The sequence below is a fragment of the Apium graveolens genome, chromosome 6 (assembly GCF_009905375.1).
Source record: "Apium graveolens cultivar Ventura chromosome 6, ASM990537v1, whole genome shotgun sequence".
NCBI lineage: Eukaryota > Viridiplantae > Streptophyta > Magnoliopsida > Apiales > Apiaceae > Apium > Apium graveolens.
In genome coordinates, this window is record NC_133652.1 from 213782956 (window position 1) to 213798554 (window position 15599).

The window sequence follows — 15599 nt, forward strand, 5'->3', positions numbered from 1 at the left end:
TGGCATATAACTGCTCCTCTCTGAGTATTCCTAGAGCTATACTCAAATGCTCTGCATGTTCTGCCTCAGTCCTTGAGTAGATTAAAATATCATCGATAAAAACTATCACACACTTGTCCAAGTACTTCTTAAATACTCTGTTCATTAAGTCCATGAAAGCCGCTGGGGCGTTGGTTAATCCAAAGGACATTACCAAGAACTCATAGTGCCCATACGTGGTACAGAACGCTGTCTTGGAAATATCTTCGGGTTTAATCTTTAGTTGGTGATATCCAGTTCTCAGGTCAATCTTGGAAAAATAAACAGCATCCTTTAGTTGGTCGAACAGATCGTCTATTCTAGGTAACGGGTACCTGTTCTTTATAGTTAGCTTGTTCAACTCTCGATAGTCGATGCACAGCCTCATGCTCCCATCCTTCTTCTTAACAAATAAAACTGGTGCTCCCCACGGAGACACACTGGGTCTTATCATACCCTTATCCAAAAGTTCCTGCAATTGGGTAGCTAATTCCTTCAATTCTAATGGGGCTAACCGGTAAGGTGCTTTTGAAACTGGCGCCGTCCTTGGGGCCAACTCAATAGCAAATTCAATCACTCTATCGGGTGGTAATCCCGGAAGGTCTTGTGGGAATACGTCTTCAAATTCGTTGACTACCCGAATATCTTGTAAGTTGGGCACCTCCTTCTGCGTGTCCACCACATAGGCTAGGTAAGCCTCATTTCCTTTGCGTAGCATCCTTCTGGCCTGGGCCATAGTCAAAAAATTTTACGTCTGCCTATTTCCTCTAAATATAACTTCTTTCTTTCCTGGGATATTTAACTTAACTTTCTTCCCCTTACAGTCTATCTGAGCATCATTGCTAGATAGCCAGTCCATTCCCAAAATTACATCAAACTCCCCTAATTTAAAAGGAATCAGATCAACACTAAAAGATTGCTCCCCTATGCCTAACTCACAGGCGGGGTGAATCTGGTTAACAGGAATAATTTCATGATTGGCTATTTCTACTTGTAAGGGTTCTATCAAGGGTTCAGCCTTAAGTCTTAATTTACGCGCAAGGTCCTTTGATATAAAAGATTTAGTTGCTCCCGAATCAAATAAAATGTTTGTACTGACTGAATTTAGAGAAAGGGTACCTGCTATCACATCTGAGTCTTTCATAGCATCCTGGACTATCATGTTGAAAGTCCTCGCAGTAGGTGGCTTATTGGAGGCAGCCCTGCTGGCTCCTGAAGCTGCTGGTTTGTTCATTGGGCATTCCCTCTTCCAATGACCCGGGCGTCCACACTGATGACAAGTGGTGGTTGGAATGACGACAGGGGTTGATGAAGGGCACTTAGTTGAATAGTGACCTTCTCGACCGCACTTAAAGCAGGTTACTGGCTTTCCTTTACACTCCCCAGTGTGCATCCTTCCACAAGTGTTACAGACTGGCAATGGGGGTCGAAACTGGTTGGAATAGGACATTCTTGACTTCTGGCCGCTCTGGCTCACATTCACGCTCATTGGCCGCTTAAACCCAGTGTTCTTTCCCGGTAGGGACACTGCTTCTCGATTAAATCTAGTTAGGAAGCTCCTTCCTGCGGAACCTCCACCCATGCTCATGCTTTTCCTCTTTATTCCCTTCTTCTCTCTTTCCCTCTGCATCTGTTCACTTTCGGCTTCTACAATTGTTGCTTTTTGCACCAGAGTGGCATAATCAGTAAGCTCAAGGATTGCCACCCTATTCTGAATCCACGGTTTCAGTCCCTGCTGAAACCTCCTAGATTTCTTTTCCTCGGTGCTCACGAATTCCGGCACAAACCTTGATAACTCAGTAAATTTCGCTTCGTACTCTGCTACAGATAAATTATCCTGCTTTAGCTCCAAGAACTTGAGCTACATCTGGTTTTCCATAAACCTCGGGAAATACTTTCCCAGAAACAACTGACTGAATCTCTCCCAGGTTATAATAGCATCTGTCTCCATGTTTTTCTTGGCCTCCCACCAGTAGTTAGCCTCTCCTTTCAGAAGGTAGGTAGCAAATACAGTCTTCTGTGCCTCATCGGTACTCAGGATCTCAAAGGATTTCTCCATTTCCTTTAACCATGCCCTTGCCTCAACTGGGTCGGCTGATCCGTGGAACTCAGGTGGCTTAAGGGACTTAAAAGCCCTGAAAGAGTTTGCCACAACATTGTTATTTCCTTGAGGGGGTGGGTTGGGTTGACGTTCCAAGTTCTGCCTTAGTAGTTGCATGAACTGGTCCATGGGATCCATGTCTGGGTTTGGTATTGGTTGCTCAACCTCAGTTTCTCCTTCTTCAGCCTCTATCTCAAATCCCTCAACATCATATGTTTCCTCTTCCTCTTCATACAGGGAGTCATCCTGTTCCACATAATCCTCATCTTCCTCTTCACTGTGTTCTTGGTTCCTACCGTCCCGGTTATGGCTTCCCTGGTCCTCAGATCCAGGGTTCGCCCTAGCTCCAATCTTTCTTGGCGGCATGATACTGATAATTATTTGGGGAAATTCAATGTTAGGTCACAATCATACACAACATTGTGCCTTGCACAGTTCTATAATGGGGAGAATGTATCTCGCAATTTTATTATATTATGACAATTCTAATAAGAAGTGCAGTAATAATAATGATAAAAACAGTGATCTCATCACTAAAGAACTGAACCGAAAGGAAACAAATATATACATAATGCGAGAAATACATAGTTTGATCTGGTCAAAAGTACAACAGTGCTACAGCCATCTGTCCCAAAAGTGATACACAATAGTCTATCTGTCTAGTCAGAAAAAGGGATGCTATATACAAGTCAATTATCCCGGAAAATTGGCTCCTACTAAGGCCTCGACTAACTAGACAACTAGACTATCCCATCGTCAGTCCTGAATCACACACCGGAGCGGGTCAGCTCCCATACCCTTTCCATCGCACGACGGAAGATATAGTCGGCCTGCCGCCTGGAGATCCTACCATGCCTGTCCCCCTGGAGCGATCTGAGTCTCGCTCGGGACGTGAGTTCTATCCCCGTCAGCTCCCTCCTCAAGGATCGGGGTATAGCAGCCCTAGTCTGATAAGCTCGGATACGCCTACCCGCCCTCTCCGCATCCAACTCCCTCCTGGCCTCATCCAGCCGGGTCTCAGCAACAGCCACTCGGGTCCTCAGTACATCCTGAACATAGCCGTGGGCTAACAAAGACTGCCTATGGGCAGGGTCGAGAGGTGGTGAATCCGGAGCCGCTGGGGGTGCCTCCTCGGTCTGCCTAGGCTCGGAAGTATGGGTCTCTGAGCTGTCATCATAGGGGATCCAAGATAGTGGTGGAGGGGTAGGAGCTCTGACCACCGGGAGTGAGGGTAAAGGGGTACCAGTGTACACTACCATAGCTCTGATACGCTCCTCAGCTACTGGGACCTCATCCGGGTCCTCCTCATCTGAAATAGCAATGACCTCTGTCTTTGACTCCTCTGAGGGGTCCTCCTCATCCTCCTCCATCTCAGGCTCCTCCTGATCCTCGACATCTAGCAGTGCCTCATCATGCTCACGCTCGAACATCTCAGGGTCCTCTATCTCATGCGCCTACACATTAAACGAGCTAAGTTACTATCATGATACTTATAAGGGTTCTCGTAAGGGTTTTAACTGTCAGCGCTACTTTAAGTAGTCCGACCATGAACTTGGAAAGAGTTCTTATTATCTTTGTGAGTTTATTATTATATCGTCGCATCATCTCTGAGGTTTATAACGTTTAGCTCTGATACCATTTCTGTAACACCCCCAGATCCGGGGTCAGGGATCTGGGCCGTCACGGTCTTTCTTTCCACAATATCACTTCACTTAATTAATAATAATTAACCTTATGTTGTGACCCCACACTAACACACACCACAACCCGTTATAGTCTCAGAGATTAAATTGAAATAAGTACAAGTCTTTGAATCCACAATTTAAAAGTTATTACAACCCAAAATGATTACTTGATAAGTTTACAATTAATTGCCATTATCTACCACAAGTTATAATTATACATAATTGATTCCCAAAAGTAGAAGGTCTGATCTACAGATAGATCTACCTCTGCAGCTATAGCAGTTATGATCTCAACGGGAAGGCGCGGGGCGCTTCCCACGCTCTTGCGCTGGGTCTGCTTGAGTCTGGCCATATTTCCTAACTGTTGTTGTGTGATGAAGAAATAAAGCAAGAGTGAGCATTACAGCTCGCAAGATAATATATAGTGTAAACAATAATGCAAGTATCTAAATGGATGACTTACTAGAATCCTTTATCAAGTGCAAGATAATTACTTACTGGATATAAGCAAAAACAAGGGATGAAGTTACCAAATACTTCACTATACTTATATCATTTATAATGCTACTTGAACTACCACTGTTCAACGTATAAGGAGCTTTCAACAGTTCATCACATAGATGAGACTACAGGATAAGATTTGAATAGATTAAATCTTTGAAGTATTATTGAAGGAAATGAAGTTATGATATACTTCATTAAGTTCCGATATATATATCCACATATACCTTCTTTATACAGTTCCTGAAAACCTCTGTCATGTAAAGTATGAACAGAGTTTGTAACATCCAATAAATTTTTGGAAGGGAAAAGAATTGTGGCATAAACCCGATATCTTGCTGATCAGGCAAAGATACCAATAAGTAACCTTTTCTACTAGTAGATGGACGAATTCCCCACTGGTCATCACCCTGGCCGCAATAGGACCTTATGTTGGACTGTCACTCAGCCACTTACGCATTTGATGGACTCCCACTGAGCCACTTACACTTTCATGGACGCCCACTGAGCCCATGTTGCTTATGCCGACTCGATAGATGGACTTACTTCCTGAACGTTGGGTAAGTAATCAATTCATTTACCAAAACCGCAACCTTGTTGCGAATATAAAATACACCACAGAGTCGGATCCCTCTGGTTTTTGAGCGAGTATTTAAATCCCCTTTAAAAGGAAGATTTTAAATATATAAGAAATGAGTTTTGTGATCCGCTCTAACTTTTTAAAAATCATTTTAAAGACTCGAAAATACTTTAAAAAGTGTTTGGAGTAATGCTGATTTAATAAAGTAAATCAGTCCCAATAAATTAGAAAATATCTGAATATTATCATTTAAATAATATTCCCTTAAAAAATAATCTTTATACAAATAATTGAAGTAGAAGTTGTAAAACTTATACCTGAAATGAGTATTAAATAACCAAAGATATACTTATACGAAAGTACTATCTTTATTTGAATAATCAAAAAAAAATAAGTTTGATTATCGACACCTTATTCTTTAGTAAAATAAAGAATACATTTCAGAAAATAATCGGAGTCATAGGTCCTCATATGAATATTCAAATAATATTCAATTAAATAATATAAGCGGAGTCATCTGTCCTCGAATGAATATTCAAGTAATATTCATTAAAATATATAAAGTGAGTCATAAGTCTTCGAATGAATATTCAAGTAATATTCATTAAATAATATAAAGTGAGCATAAGTCCTCGAATGAATATTCAAGTAATATTCATTAAATAATATAAAGTTATCGAATAAACCTTATTCGATTAATAGTTTTAAAAACTATTCATATATATATATATATATATAATACTCGGGAGCCTCGCCTCCCGGTTTTAGAAAAAGTTCACCTTTTGATCCCCTATACTAAGGGTATACTCAAATACCGCTTATCTCTAGCATAGGTATTATGCAACTAATAAGCATTTGAACCAACAGATATATAAATCAAGAATACGAAACAGGCATGCATATATACCATATAGAGCTGGCCAAACGGGCGGGCCGAGCGTGCCGGACCGGTTTTTTGGCGGGTCGGGTTATCTATCTTCCGACTCGTGAACGGCACGTTTAACTTAACGGGTCGTGCCGAATACGGGCCGAATCACTATAATTGAACTCGCGTACAGCTCGCGGTTTATACGAGTTACACGAATCAGGCTTGCAGGACCGCAGAAGCGTAGAAATAGGTTTGTAGGTGGGTGGCTGACAGGCTGTGAGCGTTGCAGAGTACACGATGCAGGCGCGTGCTTCGAACGTTTGTGCTGAACGAATTGAACGTGCCGAACGGGCTGAACTAGTTAGTACACCGAAAGCAATCACTTGACCCCACCATTCCAAGCCAAGCACATCACTCACGTACATGCAGATATTTGTAATGTAAATACACACACATTTCTACATTTTCTACAATGAATTTATGTCTTAACCATGCAAATGCACCAATTTTATTTTCAAAAAAGAAAAATATTACGCCAATTTTGTATTTGAAAAATATATCAAATTTATGCAAGTATTATCAAATTTATGTATACTGTTTCAATATTTCATTTTAAGAGGATTCTATGCTTAAATAAGAAGATATAAATTATGAATAAGGATATTAAGATTAGTAGATTACTACGCTAAATAAACATAAGTTGAATATTAGAAAAAAATATCTAAGGGTATTGGGGTTCACTATTAATTTCAATTCTATAAACTATAAACCATAAAGTTGTAAAAACAGTTGAAAGGGTGAACGGGCTGAACGGGTTGGCGGTCGATGCGGTTTGCCGAGCCGAGCTAGTGCCGTGCCGATTTTACGGGTCGGTCCGTGCTGGTTAGCGAATCATGAATATTGGACTCGTATTCGCCCCGTTATTTTTTACGGTCCGTGCCGAGTTTGATTCGGCCCGATATGAGCCGACTTAATACGAGTTAAATGACGAGTCGGGGCGAGCCGGGGCGATCCTAACCGCTCGTTTGGCCAGCTCTAATACCATATCACATGCTACAATATATCGCAAGAATTTGCTAATAACAAATATGCATTTATCACAAGATCATGCATATACACATATACATCACAACAACAGTTATACGAGTAGAAAACTTGCCTGAGCGACTGGGGGTTACAAATGGCTTGGGACGAGTCTGGTAACCTATAAATAACATATAAGTTGGAATTAAACCAAAGTCACTTATAAATCTATACTTTAACCAATTTAGACTCTAACGCTCGCTTTGCGCTTAACGATTCACTTAAGTCGCTCGAGTACCCTCGGCTCCACCATTTTTAATAAATTAACCATTACGAGTTTTAAGGAAATTCTTTCGCGAGTGTCTTACCAACTGCCTATTACACTTTACATAAATGTTTCATACTCCAATTAGTCCTTTAAGGTCTTTAACCTATGTTTCAAAGTAAGGCTAGGGGTAATGGTTCGTTCGCGAAACGTCGTTACTTAAAACGACCGTTTCTCCTAAACCGTACATCGGAATCAAACGAACCACATATCAAAACGAAGCTCGTAACATGAAATATCTAATCACGACAATGGTCAAAACCTAGAAGGGAGGTCTAGGGTCCTAATGTTAAGAACAAAACAGCCTAAAGTAAATCGGACATTACGACAGCTATGTTTACACGATTTCCCAAATTTAAAACACTCCAATTCAACCCACAACCAATCCACAATCACAACCCAATCAAAACTCCATCCATACTACATCATAACAGCCCCAACAACTCAACATTAACAATTTATACTTATTCTTAAACTTGAATATAACTACACTTAAGTTCATTAATCAACAATCCAAGAACTACCACTCCAAAAACTTCACAAAATCAACTAATCTCTACATTTACAACTAGCAAACCTCTCATGAATTATAACAACAAAACTAAACCTAATTACTCAAATAAAATTAGGGTTTGGAGGGGTTATACCTTCCTTGGAGAGTGGAGAATCAAGAGAATGGCTTGGAATCACCCTTAAAGTCCTTATCCAAGCTTAATCTAAACAAAACTTCAAGAACAAAAAATTTAGTTCTTGAAAAACACTATTCACCATCTTCTTCCATGATTTTTAGAAAGAGATTGTGGATGATTTAGGAGCTCAAACTTATAGGATATTCATAACTATGCATAAGGAGTCTTAGATAATTACCTTGTAATTTAACAAAGCTTGGAACTATGATTTTGACTTTCTTGCTTTGGAAAAGAAGAAGAAGCCGAGAGCAAGGTGAAGAAAATGAAATGATCTTTGTGTTTTGGGTGAAATGATTGTTGGTTGGTTGTTTTTAGCTTGATTTTGGTTAATTACCTTTTTAACCATGAACTTTGTGTGGTTTTAAATCAACCACACCTCCTTCCCCCTTATGTCATGCTTATGTCACCTTGTTATGTCATCATCCCTTACTTGCCCTCTTCTCATTGGTTTGATGACATCATCCCCTCTAATCTCTTTGATTAGCTTTTAATTATTTGGCTAATGACCGCTGATCTGTTATACGGTTCGCTTAACTTTCATTTTCGTTTATCGTTTGAGGGATCATACCCGGGATCTTATTACTTAGGTTTCCTTAACCTTTCTCAATACATTATTTTCCTTTTTATGATCCTCTATTAAAGTCCTCAAATTTAAATCCTTTTTATCCTGTTACCTTATACTCAATTCTTTCGATATATGGTGGATTTCCGGGAAAATCAAAGTGTTCGGATTTGGATTTTGGCGATCTTTACATACACTTATATATCATATAGAGTACCAATAAAATCCCAGAATATCCATATAAGAACCCCTACATAGTGTGGCATGAAAAGTTTTCTTGTTCAGAAATATCAGCAAAAACACTATTCATAAGGGTTACAAAAAGTTCAAAATTTTGGGGTTATTACAGCATCCAAAAAGATGGAACTTATAACAACTTGATTATGCTGAGATAGTCTCTCAATGTCTGCATCATTGATATTCATTGACTCACTGGCAATGATATCCACCCTTATTCCTCCTGTACCTGCATTTCTCTCAATTTCTCTCTCTTTTTATATCAAGGGCTCCCCTTGGCTTCCCACCCTCACACCCTCACCTTCACCATCTAAGGTGGGACTCCTCTCACTCACTTTTGTCAGTCCTGAAAAATGGACTGTATTTGTTCACTCTTTTTCTCTCCTTTTTCCTGGGAGCAACCCAGACTCTCACTCAAATCACTCCCTTCCCTCAGTTCTAAGAGTGATTGTACTACTACTAAGTCTTTTGCACTTGTAAGAATTGAATAAATTTGAAGTTATGCAGAGACACCCGACAGATGATGAATATCCATCAGGTTAGTAGTATGGCTATCCGACGGATGAGTGTTGTTAGGCTTATCCGTCGTGATACAATCACTACTCGACGGATGATGAATATCCATCAGGATAATAAAAATGAAAGAGTTTGGAGTGGAGACTATTGTAGACTCTGAGCAGATTGATGAAAATTTTGGCACATATGTCTCAACAGTCTCAAAAATGAATGGTAAATGAGCCAACAAATCATCTAAAAGATGATGCTCACTTACTTGGATTTTTGGCTTCTCCAAAAGAGTTAAAGATGGAGAATTTAGAAGTGATGTATTGATCATGTCAACATCCAGTGAGTGTGTGGGAGAATTTGGTGTATCAGGTGCTTCAATTATGAGAGATTTTGGCTGTGACTGCACAATTATTGGAGCCACATCAACCTGACTTTGAGAAGGTGCAGTGACTGGGTCTTTAGCACCAGTTTGCACTAAGTATGTGCCATGTGCATCCCCAGTTGGTTTAAATTTCTTCTTTCTAGCATAAGTTTGGGGTGAGCTAGTGTCCCTTACCCTCTTGGCCCGTGCTCTTGGCTGAGAGCTTTGTTCAATAGTCACATCCTTTTGGGAGGATGCAACTAGTGATGAGTTTAAATTCTTTTTAAGCACTGCATGTTGTTAAGAAACTGCAGTGTAGCTAGGCTGGGAAACACTCACCTCTCCAACCTTATTCTTAGGGCTTCTTTGATTTTCACCCTTTCTCTCACCTTTCTTACCCTCCTTCACACTCCCCTCGTTAGGTTAGTAGATTTTACAACTGATTTCTTTTGAAAGAAATCAGAGGGGGCTTTCTTAGCTTTGGATTTTGGAATTTTAGTTTTGGCAGCTTGGGTAGGCATCTGTTTTGGTCATTGGCACAGATGCCATAGCTACACTAGAATGCAAAGAAGTGTGTGAGGTTGGAAGAGTAGAGACATTAGAAATTACCTCACTTACGTGAGGTCCCTTCATTACTGGAAAATAGTATAAGGGTACCTCCCTGTGATGATTTGCTCTATTAAGATCTGTAATTATTCTTCTTTCTTGAACCCAATAATTCAGCTTGTTGGTTGGGTTCTCAATTACAATATTCTCAATGAGATGGTTAGCAAGCATCATAAAGAATCTAGCATAATAGTCACTTTTACCTCTCTTATTAAGTTCTCCTAACTTAAAGCCTAACTCAAACAAAACCAAGTTACTGAAATTGAAATACTTATCAGTAATTAGAATGTAGAGCATGTTAAGCATGGATATATTGATAGAATCAAAATTGCTAACCTTGCCAGAAAACACTTTAGTTACTACATCGCATAGATAACTCCATTCTTTTCTAAGACCCAACCTTCTAATTTCACTTAATTTAGAGGTAGTGAGTGTATATCCCACAGAGTTAAGCACGTTAACAATATTAGTGTCTGTGTGTGGAGTAGTAACATTGTTGTCAGGGATTTTAAAGCATGCTTTGACAATATCACTATTTATGCAATACTGCTTACCTTTTAGAGTGAAAGTGATGGTCTTGTCTATTGAGTTGTCCACTGCAGTTGTCCACATCTCCTCTACAACCTCACAGTAAATGGTGGGTGATTCCAGCATGGCATAGTTGAGTTTGCAGTTCTTCACAAAATCCATCATTTTGTGATAGTCACCAGACTGTTGAATCTCCTTGCTTACTAAAGCTGAGAAGTTATTTTTCTCATAGATGTAACCGGTTTGAGACAAGATTTTCACTACAGGTGCCATTGCCAAAGATTTGAAAGTTTGTAGAGAAAGAGTTTGCTTTTGAGAAGAAAGAAATTAGAGCAATTGAATCTTGAGAATGATAAATGAAAAAAATGAAAAAGAATTTAGCTTTTATACTATCTCAGAGATAAACTGACAAAAAATATATAATAAATTGAAATAAAGGACCAATAAAAATTGACCAAAATAGCCGTTTAAAAATGAATAAACTGTAAAAATTCCGTCGTGTCATGCTTAGGAACTGTAAGTATACTCGATGGATAATATTCACAGAATTAACGGCTAGGATTGAGACAATTCGACGGATGAAGATAAAACAGTTGTCTGTCGAGTTATAAAATATTCCAGAAAAATAATTGATTTTTATTGACAAGTTATATTCTGACGGATGATCAAACTCGATGGATAATGATCATCCGTCAGGATGTAAATTTTGATTTAGCCAAAATTTCATCCAAAACAGAAAAATCAATTAAATTTCTGGCTATATTACAACTTACAAAATATATGAAATGATTCAAGAATAATTGAGCATACCTAACTCACTTATCAACCTTGAAAAGGTGGATTTATCAAGTGGCTTGGTAAATATGTCTGCAAGCTATTTTTCACTTGGAACAAAATGCAGTTCCACAATACCATTCATCACATGTTCCCTTATGAAGTGGTACTTGATGTCTAAGTGCTTTGTTCTTGAATGCTGTACTGGATTTTCAGTGATGGCAATTGCACTTGTGTTATCACAGAAAATAGGAATCCTATCTACTTGTAGACCATAGTCTAATAATTGGTTTTTCATCCACAAAGTCTGTGCACAGCAACTACCAGCAACAATACATTCAGCTTCAGCTGTAGAAGTAGAAACTGAATTTTGCTTTTTATTGAACCAGGACACAAGCTTGTTCCCTAGAAATTGACAGGTTCCTGTTGTACTTTTTCTGTCTATTTTACATCCTGCATAATCTGCATCTGAATAACCAGTTAGATCAAAACCAGGATCTCTAGGGTACCAAATGCCAAGTTTTGGTGTTCCCTTGAGATATCTGAAAATTCTCTTAATAGCTACTAAATGAGATTCTCTAGGATCAGCCTGAAATCTAGCACAAAGACAAGTAGCAAACATAATATCTGGCCTACTAGCTGTTAAGTACAGAATTGAGCCAACCATGCCCCTATAGCCTGAAATATCCATCAGACTTTTCAGTAGTGTTTAATTCAAGCTTAGTTGCAGTGGCCATGGGAGTTTTTGCAGATGTGCAATCCATTAGTTCAAACTTCTTTAAAAGATCATGAATGTATTTAGTTTGACTAATGAATATTCCATCACTAACTTGCTTAACTTTCAAACCAAGAAAGTAAGTTAGTTCTCCCATCATGCTCATTTCATACTTACTTTGCATCAATTTGGCAAACTTTTTGTAAAAAATTTCATCTGTAGAGCCAAATATAATATCATCTACATAAATTTGAACAAGTATACTAGAGCCATTAACATTTCTAAAGAATAAAGTTTTATCAACAGTACCTCTTGTGAAGTGATTTTCCAAAAGAAATTTTGATAAAATGTCATATCAGGCTCTAGGTGCTTGCTTCAGTCCATAAAGTGCTTTCAAAAGATAGTAGACATGATTTGGAAAATTTGGATCTTCAAAACCAGGAGGCTGACTAACATAGACTTCCTCCTCCAAATCTCCATTCAGAAAAGCACTTTTGACATCCATTTGATAGACCTTGAAATTGGCATGAGCTGCATAGGCCAAGAAAATTCTGATGGCTACAAGTCTTGTAACAGGAGCAAAAGTTTCATCAAAATCTATTCCTTCTTGTTGACAATAGCCCTTAACAACCACTCTAGCTTTGTTCCTTACTACTATGCCATTTTCATCCATCTTGTTTCTGAATACCCATTTGGTGTCAATTGGATTCTTTCCTTTAGGCTTGGGTGCCAGCTTCCATACTATATTCCTTTCAAATTGGTTTAGCTCCTCCTGCATAGCTAAAATCCAATCAGGATCCAACAAAGCTTCTTCTACCTTCTTTGGTTATTCCTTAGATAGAAAGCTGCTATATAGACATTCTTCTTGAGTTGCTCTCCTTCTTTGAACTCTAGAAGACACATCACCAATGATGAGCTCAAAGGGGTGATCTTTTGTCCATTTTCTTTGTTGAGGTAGATTAGCTCTAGATGAAGAGGCCTCATTGTTGTCCTGATGTGTGACTGAGTTTTGATTATTAGAAACTCCCCCTAAGTTTGTGAATCTTTGATTTGAGAAAATGGAATTTTCTGTTAGTGATCTATTCTAACTTTCAGCTTCTCTTAATAACCCGACGGATGGTGTACTTTGTGTTCTGACAGATGAAGCTGATTGTCTCCCGACGGATAAGGCAGATTGTCTCCCGACGGATGAAACATTTTGTAACTCGACAGATGTTGAATTTTATGCTTCATTTGTAGTAGATTTTTCTGCATTATCCTTTTCCATTATTTCCTGATCACTTTCATCATCACTATCATCACTAACCATCTCCACATTATCAAATTTGAGACTCTCATGAGAATCTTCATCTTGCAGTCCTTCAATATTTTTATCATCAAACACAACATATATTGATTCCATAACAATATTGGTTCTTAGATTGTAGACTCTATGTACTTTTCCCACATCATATCCAATAAAAATTCCTTCATCTGCTTTAGCATCAAACTTTCCATGTTGATCAGACTGATTTCTCAAGATATAACATTTGCAGCCAAAGACATGAAGAAAATTTAGAGTTGGTTTCTTGTTCTTGAACAATTGATATGGTGTCATGCATTTTGCTTGATTCACCAAAGAAATATTCTTAGTGTAGTAGACAGTGTTCACAGCTTCAGCCCATAATATGTTGGTAATTTTGATTCTTCAAGCATTGTCCTTGCAGCTTCAATAAGAGATCTGTTTTTCCTTTCTACCACTCCATTTTGTTGTGGGGTTCTTGCTGCAGAAAACTCATGCATTATTCCATTCTCTTCACAAAATGATCTTATCACATAATTCTTGAACTCGGTTCCATTGTCACTCCTGATTCTTCTTACTTTGAAATCAGGATGATTGTTGACTTGCCTTATATGATTGATGATAATTTTACTAGCATCATCTTTAGAATTTAGGAAATATGTCCAAGAGAACTTTGAGAAATCATCTACAATTACTAGGCAAAATCTTTTCCTAGAGATGGACAACACATTGACTGGTCCAAATAAATCCATGTGTAGCAATTATAAAGGTTCTTCAATTGTTGAGTCAAGCTTCTTTCTGAATGATGCTTTAATCTGCTTTCCCTTTTGACATACATCACACAGTCCATCCTTAGAAAACTCCACTTGAGGAATACCTCTAACCAGTTCTTTCTTAACAAGCTCATTCATGGTCTTGAAGTTTAGACGGGACAGCTTCTTGTGCCATAGCCAACTTTCATCTTGACTTGCTTTACTGAGAAGACAAGTAACAGATTCTGCATTTGATGAGTTGAAGTCAGCTAGATACACATTTCCTCTTCTCACACCAGTGAGAATCATTTTGTTGCTCCTTTTGTTTGTCACAACACAAGCTTCTGAGTTAAAGGTTACTGAATTGCCATTATCAGAAAGCTGCCTGATACTCAACAAATTGTGCTTGAGACCATCCACTAGGGCAACCTCTTCAATGATGACATTGTCTTTTGAAATCAAGCCATATCCCACAGTATAACCTTTGCTGTCATCTCCAAAAGTAATATTTAGGCCAACTCTCTCCTTGAACTTTGTGAGCAGGGTAGAATCTCCAGTCATGGGTCTTGAACAACCACTATCCAGGTACCAAAGATTCTTTCTGTTTTCCTGCACACATCAAAATCAAATCAAGTTGATTTTGGTACCCAAGTTTCCTTGGGTCCTGCCTTGTTAGTTTTCTTCTTTAGTTTCTTAGGTTTGACCTCATTTGACTTGGGAATTCCTGATTCATCCTTAGTCATTTGAGTTGGACTTTTGAAATTAGTCATTAAAACAGAATTATCATGCACATTTAATTGAGAAATTTTGGAGGGCCCAACACCACATTTGTTATACCATCGATTGTCCTGACGAGTGCTTCATCACAAGCCTTTTCATGAGTCCTCAAATGGACCTTTTTGGAGAATTTATCATTGGGTGAGTGTGCACATCAGTAAATTTTTTGATGCACCAGCTACCTCCATGGGGGTTTACTTGAACAATTATATGAGCTTTATAATTTTCTCTTGTCTCACGACAAAGTTTTTTAATTTCTCTCCCCTCTTCGCGTTTATCAACACTTTTAACTCCTTCTTTGTTACAAACAAACATTTTTCGATAAAAATTACCACCATTTTTTGACCTTTGAGATAAATATATATGAACAAAAAATCCCAGTATTAAAGCAAATCTTTTATAAAATTCATAAACATTATCGCTATCAAGGAACTCCATACCAACACGAGGCGTAAAAAAGTAGTCTATGTGTTAATTATAATTTACACATTCACGTGATTCATCATCATCTCCTATCTCTGCTTCAAAATTTACTAAAAGCTCGTTTTGATCTATATTTTTAATTGAGTCATATGAAAAAATTATTTCATTAATTTTATTGCTATCTGGTGAATCTCGTTCATCCATGATAATATGATGATAATGGACACAAGTTTCTATAAATAATAGCCGCACACTTTAAGTTTAACCTAATGGGTTTAGATAATT